General features: G+C 40.0%; 1 protein-coding gene across 9 annotated transcripts in view; it reads right to left on the minus strand.

The window, feature by feature from the left end:
• Window positions 1–12,088, minus strand: part of tab3 (TGF-beta activated kinase 1 (MAP3K7) binding protein 3) — a 112,418-nt gene that overhangs the window by 57,086 nt on the left and 43,244 nt on the right. The window contains exon 1 of one of the 9 annotated variants that reach the window (XM_048602920.1): window positions 6,738–6,801. The exons of the other annotated variants lie outside the window; for them this stretch is intronic. The gene's annotated coding sequence lies outside the window, so the exon portion shown is untranslated. Of the gene's footprint in view, window positions 1–6,737; window positions 6,802–12,088 lie in introns of those variants that run through there. 9 annotated transcript variants of the gene reach the window in all.

A 12,088-nucleotide genomic window follows, 5' to 3' on the forward strand; every position in this document is an offset into this window, starting at 1 on the left:
TACAAACAGGAACAAGTTTGAAACTAGTCTGTTGGGTCAGACTTGATACTTGCAAAACAGGTTGACAATACAGCATGAGTTATCTACAGGACAGGTTTAACTTCACAGACATCCACATTCAAAGAATGCAGTGAATCATCTACTTGCCTCAACCCTAACAAGTGATCTCAGGAAGGTTGATTCACAAAACACCTACAGTTTCGGACTACTTGAATGCATTCCTTTGTCAGAAAAAAACTTTAGCACCTGTTTTGAAGGTGGCCCTGCAGGAGGCTTGGCTAATCAAAATGGCTATGGTTAAATTCATGAAATCATACTTTTAACAAAGAACAAAGAGCTGACTGAACTAATCTGTCTGTCTGTAAAAACTAAATGACCTAAGGTGACAGCACGAAAGCTATCAGGGGTCCCTATTCAGAGTTATACAGATGAAATGTTGAAGAAGATTCTTAATTTTGCATCACTGTAAGGGTTACTTACATTACTTTTATGCAGGCATTGAAGTAAGGTGTAGAAAGAATGCAGAGTAGTATTAACAAAATAATACCAGGAGTGAGAGAGTTCAATTATGTCATGATATTGCAGAAGCTGGGATGATTCTCCTTAAAATTGAGAAACTTAGGGGAAACCCTAATGGAAGTATTCAAAGTTATGAAAGGTTTGATACAGCAAGCAAAATGACGCTTGGCAGATGGGCCGGTGAGCAGAGATCATAAATTTGATATAGGTGGCAAAAGTGAGAAATGCTTTCACACAGAGGGTTAAGATCTGGAACACACTACTTGAAGGGTAGTGGAAGCAGAATTCACAATCATCTTGAAATGTCAATTGGATAGCGTTATCGTGGATGAAGCAGAGGTATGGGCATAAAGTGAAGCACTGTTTGGGAAAAAAACAATAATAGAAGCGTGATGAGCCAAATGGCTTACTCCTGTGCCACACAATCCTATAAGGTTTATCTTTCTTATATTTATTAGTTCAGAGGATGTCGGCATCACTGGATAAGCCAGCTTTTACTGCCCATTCCTAATCATTGTTGAGATAGTGGCGGTGAGCTACCTTTTGAACCACTACAGTTCATGTGGTGTAGGTACACCCACAGTGCTGTTAGGGAAAGAGCAACATTCCCGCTGTTGTGGTGTGGAGGATCCGCACACCACAATGACTTCCGATCTGCAAGTGTCTGCTGCACATGAACCTCCAAGGTCCAAGCAATGGCACGAGAAGTTTGAAGTAACGCAATGAAGGAGTTCCAAGATTTTGACCCAGTAGCATTGGAGCAACAACAATATATTTCCAAGACAGACGGATGATCATAGATCATAGAATCCTTGCAGTGTGGAAACAAGCCCTTCGGCCCAACAAGTCCACACTGATCCTCAGAGCAACCCACCCAGACCCCTCCCCATATAATCCCCCCCTAATCTACACATCCCTGAACACTATGGGCAATTTAGCATGGCCAATCCACCTACCCTGCACATCTTTGGATTGTGGGAGGAAACTGGAGCATCCAGAGGAAACCCACGCAGACCCAGGGAGAATGTGCAAACTCCACACATACAGTCGCCCGATGGTGGAATCAAACCCGGGTCACTGGCGCTGTGAGGCTGCAGTGCTAACCACTGGGCCACTGTGCCACCCAAATGGCTTGCAGAGGATCTTGCAGGTGCTCATGTTCCCATGTATGTGTGCGCCTGTCTTTATTGATGATAGCGGTCATGGGTTTGGAAGGTGCTGTTGAAGAAATCTTAGTGAATTTCTGCAGTACATCTTGTCGTTGGTGCACACTGCCATCAGTGGTAAAGGGTGTGAATGGAGTAACAATCAAGTGGGCTTCTTTTGTCCTGTATGGTTTCAAGCTTTTGCAGGATTTCTCAAAGTAGTACCCTAAGCACAACTTTCCTCACCAATTCCTTCTATCTTTAAGTGTGGATGTTCATTAATGTCCACCACAGAAAAACTGTGGATACAAGATCAGGTCAAAGGCTGGGAATTCTACTACAGGTAACTCACCTCTTGACTCTCCAAACCCTTTCCACCATCTACAAGTACAAATCAGGAGTGTCAATAATCTCCACCTGCCTGGATGAGCACAGGTCCAACAAGACTGAAGGATCCCATTCAAGGGCAGAGCATTATAGTTGAATGGCATCCATTCACTACCCCCACCAATGGTCAGCAGTGTGCATCATCTACACAATGCACTGCAGCAACTCACTGAGACTCTTTCTAGACCACTGAACAAATCCATGACCTCCAACATGTAGAAGCACAAGGACAGATAATGTATAGGAATAACACTACTTCCAAGTTCCTCTCCAAGCCACTGACCATCCTGACTTGACAGTATATTGTCGTTCCTTCATTCTTACAGGGTGCAAATCCTAGAGCTCCCTTCCTAACAGGACTGTAGATGTACCTACATCACAGAATTTGCAGCATTCAAGGTAGTGGTGAGTACTATCTTCTGAAGGGCAATTAGTGATGGGCCTTGCTAGCAACATTCACATCTTGTGAAAGAACAAATTTTAAAAACTTTGTTAATATTTCATTGCTTGCTGCATATCTATAACTTTTTTATAAATACATATAACCTAAACAGTTTTTTTTGGTTCTAATGCACACATCTGCATTTAACCCTGAACTTGCTACACGAGAACATTCCTTCTGCACGTGAACGGAAAAAAATAGGGAACATGCGGTGGTGAGGCAGAGGTGGATGTCATGAAGCACACATGTGGAAACTGAGCCTGACTTTCTCAGGTCACCAGCTGATGAGAAAGACAATGGAGGGTCCAAGGGTAGATCTCTGGGAACTGAGGCAACAGATAGCAGGAACAAAAGCCAGGCAATTATTTATCAGCAATTAGGCAAGAATGGAACAAAGCAGTGCAAACCTAAACAGTTGAATGACATTGAAGAGGCATTAGAGGAAGATAGTGCAGTCAGCCCAAAGGATGCAGACAGGTTGAGAAGCGCGAGAAAGAGTATTTTACATGTGTTACAAAAATGAATATTGAAAAGCTGTTTCCAGCCACTGAACTATTTTTAGACTCGTGCTGCATAGTAGAGTCGGTATATGTATTTCTTTTTAAGAGCATAGCATAGAATAGTCCTTCCCCTTAATACATGCATGCTGTTGTAAACACATCTACACTTTTTTTACAATACATTCCTGGGATACAGAGGCTAGGCAGCATTTACTGCTCATATCTAATTGGTCAAGAGCAATCAACTGCATTGCTGTTGGTTTTGAGTCACGTAGGCCAAACCAGGTAAGGAAGGCAGTTTTCCTTTCTAAAAGAACATTAGTGGATCAATTTTTTTTAAAATGACAATCGACAGCAGTTGCACGTTCACCATTAGACTAACTTTTTATTCCAGATTTTTCTGATTTGAAATTTCACCATCATGGTGAAATTTGAACTAATGTTTGAACTCTGGGCGTTGGATTTATAGCCCGGTAACTTTATCACTAAGCAACAGGTTCACACTCAATGGCTACCAATCACAACAGCAGGAGGCCAAAAACTGACAACTACTTGCAAACAATCTTGAATCTGAAGAAGTTTAAGTGCCCGCACACAAAAATGCACATTGAAAAACTGTTTCCTGCTACTGCACTATTTTTAGACTCAGGCTGTACAGTACAGTCAATATACACATTTCCTTTAAGAGCACAGAATAGAATAGCCCTTTCCCTTAATACAAACTTTCACAGGCAAGAATATAACTAAGACTCAACTCGAAATTTGGGAGACAAATACAGAACTTACAGTAATTATTGGTAAGTATGAAAAACAATTGACTTGGCAAAATAAAAAGACAGCTTATATGAAAAATATACACTAATTTTTTTTAAAAACGTCTGCTTGTTAAAGGGTGCTCAAAACTGACTTAAAAAATATCAAAATCGGTGGCTAATAATTACTAGTCTCAGTTAATCAAGAGTTCCAAGATGTAAATGCAATGAGTGAATTATTTTGTATCAGAGAAAGCTACTTCTGTTTCAACTTAAGGCTCTATGGAATTCTTCTGATTCTATGGAATCAGTTTGCAGTTCCGAACATGAACGAGGCAGCGCCATCTCCGCAACTCAAACCGAGACTACAATCTAGGACTAGTCAAAAGGCAAGCACACATTTGGGTATAGTAGCAAGTCTTACATGTCAGAGCATAACATTAACAGTTCACAGACCTTTTCTAAAACAAAAGCAAATGTGATGTCATTACTGAGATAAGGAGAAACTTCTTCAGCCAGAGAGTGGTGAATCTATGGAATTCACTGCCACAGAAGGCTGTGGAGGCCAGGTCATTGAGTACATTTAAGACGGAGATAGATAGGTTCTTGACTGTCAAGGGGATCAAGGGTTACGGGGAAAAAGCGGGAGAATGGGGTTGAGGAACTTATCAGCCATGATTGAATGGCGGAGCAGACTCGATGGGCCGAATGGCCTAATTTCTGCTCCTACGTCTTATGGTTAAAATCAGCAGCTTTGTAAGAGACTCGAGGAATTTCTCTCATGCTTTGTTCAACAATAGAACACAACATGATGCACAAAACGCATCCTTGCCAAAGATGGGTGTTTTTTTCATTTTTTTTTGTTTTTTTACTTTTCATTTTATTTATTTATATTAATTTTTTATTTTTTTTTCATTAATTGGTGTCATCTTCCTAAGAAGTTTAACTGCTTCAGATTTCCACCTCTGTCTGCCCTATGCTACCCTTACACATTCCACACAGGTCAAACTTACACAATCCATTAGATCCATTCATGCATTTTCTCCTCTGTTTCCCTTACCTATGTTGTCTGTCCTTCTTTCATTCCAATAATTGCCTCTGCCAGCTGCTCTAATGATGCGGCCAAATCTGCCTTTCTATCTTTGTTGTAATGTAATATTTTCCTCTTTTCTTCAGCACTTTATTAGTCATTGCATGGGTTATGAGGAAAAGCCTCCTTTATGTTCACATCACAAAAGCATTCAGTTGCACAGTAGGCTCTGGTTGTTTGAGGGGCACATCACATAGACGACAAAATGCAACATCTCAGCATTCGTTTTCTAAGATATGGGTTCAATTTTTTGGTGGGTAACATGCCCTCCGTGCTGACAAAGCTGCTCCTAGCAATCCCAATTTTCCTTTGGATGTGACGACCTTCTCAAGATATGTGAATATTTCTTATTTGTTCCAGGACTTGTCCACTTACTTCAATTTTTATTTTCAGGGTTAGGTCTCTGTTTATCACTGTTGTTTTGATCTTCTTCACATTTACTCTTGATCCATGTCCCATGAACCTCACTTTCTTTGTTTACAATTCCCTGCGGCGCCTCTTCTGACTGAACAATCAGTGCAGTGTCATTTGCATATTTCAAGTTGTTAACGTTCAACCCATTCACTGAATCGTCGGTCTCTGATGATAGTTTCAGTGCCCAGTTTCAGCACTCCTTGGCAAACCCATCTTTTGCATGGGAAGCTGTCTGATACGTTACTATCAAGTCCCATCTGCTGATTGATTCCAGTATAGATTCTAAATTATCTTTTTATCACTCATTAATTTTTAATCTGTTTAAGCATGTGATTGTTTTCTGATAGCGGACTCTATTAAATGCTTTCTCAGTCTATAAAACATATTCTCAGATATTTACACTTCTAGGTTTCTTTCAATGACTACTCTCGTTAAAGATGACAATAAAACAAAACCATATCTGAATCTCTTGGTTCCTTTGGCTATGGAGCTATGTTTTTATACATTGATCATTTCTTTTTCAAAATGGTTTTATAATCAGTTTCATCACATAGTTCACAAGAATGGTTGCATTTTTCCATAAAAATACTGTTTTGCTTCCTTCCGCAACTGGAGGAAGCAGCTCTGGTTGTGAGTTCCCATGATCATTATGTGCTGGACCATATTCATGTTTCCTTCCTCCTTGTCCATCCATTCCTCAAGTCTGACAATCATACTGAATGTAGCACACCACAGTTTTTAGAAGCCTGAATGCTATCCAAAGAAGAAACCAAAAATTGCAGGTGCATTCAAGTGACCAGCAACACTGAAAGACATTTCCTCAAAATAAAACATTATATCACTTCCATTCACTTTTACAGTTAAAGACCAAGAGGAAACAACGTCTTATGTCACAATATAAAGTAGGGAAAAAATAAGGCATTTTTCATCCAAATATCACAACCCTATGCAAAACAATGCTCTGACTGGTTTAAACTCTACTGTGCAGTGTAACACAGTACTTTACGTTCAATGTAGGACAGAAATAACTTCTAAAAAAGTGAGCAGATTTTTACAATCAAATTACTTTCATTAGAATTTTTTTAAGCTAGGAGGTACTATTTAGTGAACTCAGAAAAAAATAACTTGCTGACAATTCTCTTATTTTGCTGTTTTAATCCACATCAAAAGAAACCTTTGAAGCCCACCAAGAACTTATGTGACCTAGAATCATAAATCTCATTTTCTGATTGTAAAGTTTGCAGAGAAACTTGGAACTGACAACCTTTCCCAAAAATTCAAAATTAAACTGCCGAGGTACTTCAACATTTCTTCACATGTATGCTGCAGCATTCCTGTCTCTGTCTTCTAACTATGATCAAAAGCTTTCAAAATATATCATTTGAACATGTGTGGGGTGTGGGGGACTTACTTCCCAAAACTGCAAGAAAAATAAAAACTGCGAAGTTTCGAACAGTCATTATCAAATGCGGCTAATAGCTCACCAACCTCATGGCGAAAGCAAGGATGCTGATAAACAGACAGCCAGAAGCATCCAGAAGCAAACCAGCCACATAAACCACCTCAAGCACATTATATAAAGGAAATGCAGCTGCAAAGTAACGTGCCATAATGCAAGCTGGCAACTATTTTGAAACACAAGTTTCCTGTTGGCACTCCTCAAAGGCTGTTGACTTCCTGATGTTGTCGCATACATTAGTGATGTCCATAACCTTCAGCAGAAATTTGGAAAGCAGATAACAACTGCATTTATGTACCAGCTCTAACATAATAAAACAGCTTAACAGCGTTTTTCACTGTAGTTTTCACAGACTGGCAAAGCACAGGCTGGCAAAGAGGGGTCAACTTCACTAAATATAAAGGAACTCTTTATTCATTATTTAGCAAAACGTAAGCAACATATGTGGCACAAACGTGGATAATAAAAATGCAAGCACAAGTTGAGGCTCTGTCTCTCAATGCTTTCAGTTCCTAAGCTATTTATCTAAAACGTTAACAAAAAAATCCATGCAATAAAAATTGACCACATTAGAGACAATTTTTTTGGAATAGGGTTAATAGCAATGTGAAAGTAAAGGAATATAATCTGTACAATGTTTCCTGGTATAACAAGGTGTAGAGCTGGATGAACACAGCAGGCCAAGCAGCATCATAGGAGCAGGAAGGCTGACGTTTCGGGCCTAGACCCTTCATCAGAAATGGCGGAGGGGAAGGGGGTTCTGAAATAAATAGGGAGAGGGGGGGAGGCGGATAGAAGATGGATAGAGGAGAAGATAGGTGGAGAGGAAACAGACAGGTCAAAGAGGCGGGGATGGAGCCAGTAAAGGTGAGTGTAGGTGGGGAGGTAGGGAGGAGATAGGTCAGTCCAGGGAGGACGGACAGGTCAAGGGAGCGGGATGAGGTTAGTCGGTAGGAGATAGGTGTGCAGCTTGAGGTGGGAGGAGGGGATAGGTGGGAGGAAGAACAGGTTAGGGAGGCGGGGACGAGCTGGGCTGGTTTTGGGATGCGGTAGTGGGAGGGGAGATTGGGATTTCACAAGCTTCAAAATCTCCCCTCCCCCTGTTATCTGTTATCTCAGATTCTCCAGCATCTGCAGTTCCTACTATCTCTGATACAATGTTTTCTAGTGTTATCAAAATAAACACTAATTGTATCTTAGATATGACGCTAGACGTGTTAATTGTCAATAATGGTCAGGAAGCATTATTGCCATCTTATAAATAAGTAATTATCAATGGACTACAGATTAATATACCAGTGCAGTTTTATTACAAAGATAATCTTTCTTCACACATGCCTCATAAATGAATCCATTTTCAAAGGGAAAAGGCAACACTTTCAGACTATTAACGTCTTTAACACTCAAGTGTGATATTTACAACTCGTACTTAAACAAGTCAATTTACGCATGCTTTCCAGGGTATCTCACGGCAGTGTTAAAAAAATGTTTCTGAGGCAGTAAGGAAATATTAGACTCAGAAGTTTGATCACAGAGGTGGGTTTTAAGGAGGGGCTAAAAGGAGGAAGGAAGAGAAGCAGAAGTTTTAGTGCTCTGGTCTTCAGAAGCATATGGCATTCCTGCTAATTAAGGCATGATTAAAATTGGAAATGCTCAAGATGTCAGCATTAGAGGAGCACTGATATTTCAGATGGATGTAGAGCTGGAGGAGTTTTTGGCTTTTGAGCTTTTGCTGTGTTAAGGACAAAGTAAGGCAGAACTCAAGATGCTGGTGTGACTTGTGCAGTTAAATCAGACCAGATTTTATTTAACATCCCAATTTGCTTGAAAGTAAATTTATTCTGCAGATGGTGCATACACTGTTAAAGAGAATGGTTTTGCCATAATGTATACATATAGTACAGTACAAGCTGCATAACATCAAAGTAAGCTTTTGAAATGTATGTTTAATTTAAGGCACACTGGCTTAAACTAGTCTTGCTGCATTCCAATAAATATTCTCGAAGAAAATTTGTTGGACAGTGCTGCAAAAGAAACGATTGCCAAAAAAGCAGATGGGCAAATAATAAGACCCAGTGAGGCAGATTCAAATGTAACAGTTAGTGGGGCATGATCAGTGCATTACAGTAGACCATTAACTCATAATTGTATTGGTCCCTAGCAGAGAAAGATAAATCATGTTGCTCAATTGTCATGCGAGATGCCTTCAATTTAACAGCTAGTTCAAGTGGTATGCATGTCTGAGGCAAATACTGTCGAACTGGAAGACAAAACAAAGCAAAGATACTGTAGTAACTAAACATTTAAAAACCGTTTGTTAAGCACATTGACATATCTTACATTAAAACATATTACATACATACAAATTGCTGTAGATGTATTCATTCTTGAGGCTGCTCCACAAAAATTCAAAAGATTTCCCTTTCCTGGTCTTACCACTACTGACATTTCATTCAGACAGAAATCTCTCAAGTATAATTTCTAAGGTCCCTAAAGAGTTGACACTAATCTTATATTTGTGACATTGTTTGTTTTGATTCATTGGATCTTATGAGTGGGTTAGCTCATGCAATTACTGATAAAACATGATTTTAAAAAAAATGTATATTAGTCAAAGATTTCATTGAATCTTTTGAATACATCACGGATGGCACTAATTATGACGTGTTGTCAGCAAGTCACTCAAATTCCTTCAGTTTGATGCTTTTATCATAACACCAAAATTTGCAAATCAGTTGAGTTCTGTTGTGCTGCTCTTAGCTGTGTGGCTTGCAAGATACATTAAGATGGTGCTTTTGTGCTTCATGACTTTCTACCTACGCCTTGCAAATGACAGGAAGTGTCTGAAATTCAGCTAACACAGAAAGTTCTAATTGGCAAGGGAAACTTGGCTGCTCAAAGTTGCACAACCCATCAACCCAAGATTTTACAGCATAGAGGTAATGACCTAGTCTCATTGTAACAGAGACTCACGTCCTGCTGGGCCAAGGTAAGGGTGGAGGTAGTCATAGAGCCATATGGCATGGAAACAGACCCTTCAGACCAACTAGTCCATGCCGGCTATATTCCCAAACTAAAGTAGTCCCACCTGCCTGTGCTTGGTCCATATCCCTGCAAACCTTGCCTATTCCTGACTTCTACAAATGTCTTTTATATGTTGTAACTGTACCTGCATCCACCACTTCCTTTGGCAGTTCATTCCACTCACGAACCACTTTCTGTGTAAAACTGTTGCCCCTCATGTCCTTCATAAATCTTTCTCCACCCACCTTATAAAATATGTTCCCTAGTTTTGAACTCCTCCACCCTAGGGAAAAGACCCTTGTCATTCAACTTATCTATGCCCCGCATGATTTTATAAACCTCAACACCGTCAGCCCTCAATCTCCTCCGCTCCAGTGAAAAAAGCCCCAGCCTTTCCAGTCTACTTTTATATCTCAAAAAGTCTATTCCTGGCAACATCCTGGGGTAAATCTTTTTTGAACCCTCCTCCAAGTTAATAACATCCTTCCTATAACAGGGCAATCAGAACTACACACAGTACTCCAGAAGAGGCGTCACCAATATCCAGTATAACCTCAACATGATGCCCCAACTCCTATACTCAAAAGTCTGAGCAATGAAGGCGAACGTGCTAAATGTCTTCTTAATCACCCCGTCTACCTGTGATGCAAATTTCAAAGAATTATGTACCCGAACCCCTGAGTCTCTGTTCTATCACACTATCCAGGGCCCTACCATTAACTATACAAGTCCTGTCCTTGTTTGTATTATAAAAATGCAATACCTTACATTTATCCTGGTGAGCTGCATCCAATAAGGGGGTGAGGAAGGAAACACGTGCATCAGGATTTCATAATGGGGAAAGATATGCACATTCGTAGAGGTGGGCAGAAGGAAGCTGCCCCTTTTTGCCGATAAACAAGCAGTTCTCGGTGACAACAGCGTGTCATTATTACTCAACACCTGGGTGTGCCTACTTTCCACAAGGCTTGTTTACAGATCTTGCCAGTTTTGCAAATGTAATAATGCAATCCTGTCTATCAACAGTAGGAGCAGGTCAATGAGAAACTTGCAATTTCAACTCTGATTTAAGATTCATCAAAAGGTAGGGTTAAGATTCAAACATGTGAAGAACACACCACTATTATGAATCATTCCATTTAGCTGAGCATGCAGAATGAAAATATAATTTGTGAAAATGTCCGCCTTTAATTGAGGGTGTACAATGTATGGTAATATCAATGGACTATTAATTCAGATCCGCAGGCTAAGATTATGGAATTTTGAACTTCAATCCTACCATGGTAAATGGTGAAATGCAAGTTCAACAAACATCTGGAATTTAAAAAATCTAGCCTAAAGTTAAGCATGTAACTATTGTCAATTGCTGTAAAAACCCATCTGTTCACTAGTGTCCTTGAAAGGAAGGAAATCTGTCATCATTGCCTGATCTGGCCTACATGCAATTGAGGGACAGAAAACATCAGCACACCCAAAATTACCAAGGTAGCTGTTGCAGATGTGTCCATCCATGACAGCGCCTACTAAGAGTGGCTTTTGCACACAGTCATTATGGAGATCAAGTCCTCCACTGTCTTGTGTGGCATGACGACTGTGCTGAATACTACAAGTTTCATACAGATCCAAACACTCTCAACTAAGCATCCACAAGGCACTGTAAGCCATCAGTAAATAAACTGTATTCAACCACAACCTGTAACTTCATACGAACATATGTATCAGAAGCACAGGTAGATTATTCAGCCCCATAAGCCTGCTCTGCCATTCAACACGATCACGGCTGATCAGGTTCTAACCTTAAATCCACACTCCTGCTTTCACCTTATAACCATTCAATTCATTGCTTCACAAAAATTAACCTTGATTAGAAAATAGGTTACACAGAAAACAAAATATGTGTCCAATTTTAAGGCAGAGGTAATCAGGGGCTCTGTTTCCACCACTTTTCAGGGAGAGAGTTCCAAAGACTCTGAAAACCAATAAGAAAATTCACCTAATCTCTGTTTTAAATAGACTCCTTATTTTTAAACACAACGACCCCCTACTCATAGGTTCTCCAGCAAGAGGAAACATCATGTCCACATTTACCCTGTCAACAGCCCTCAGGATTTTATATGTTCTAATCAAGTCACCTCTTAATCTTCTAAACTCCAACAGAAACAAGCCCACTCTGTCAAATATTCCCTCATAGGAAAACCCTGTGAAATTGGAAACAGAGAGTGCTGCAAAAACCCAACAAGTTCAGAGCATTTGTGGAAAAACAGAATGAATGTTTTGAGTCTGGTATGATTCTTCATACTAGATGTAATATATTAACAGGAGGCTGGAAGAACACAGCAGGCCAGGCAGCATCTGG

Source organism: Rhincodon typus, chromosome 11 (genome assembly GCF_021869965.1).
Source record: "Rhincodon typus isolate 14 chromosome 11, sRhiTyp1.1, whole genome shotgun sequence".
In the NCBI taxonomy this organism is placed as follows: Eukaryota; Metazoa; Chordata; class Chondrichthyes; order Orectolobiformes; family Rhincodontidae; genus Rhincodon; species Rhincodon typus.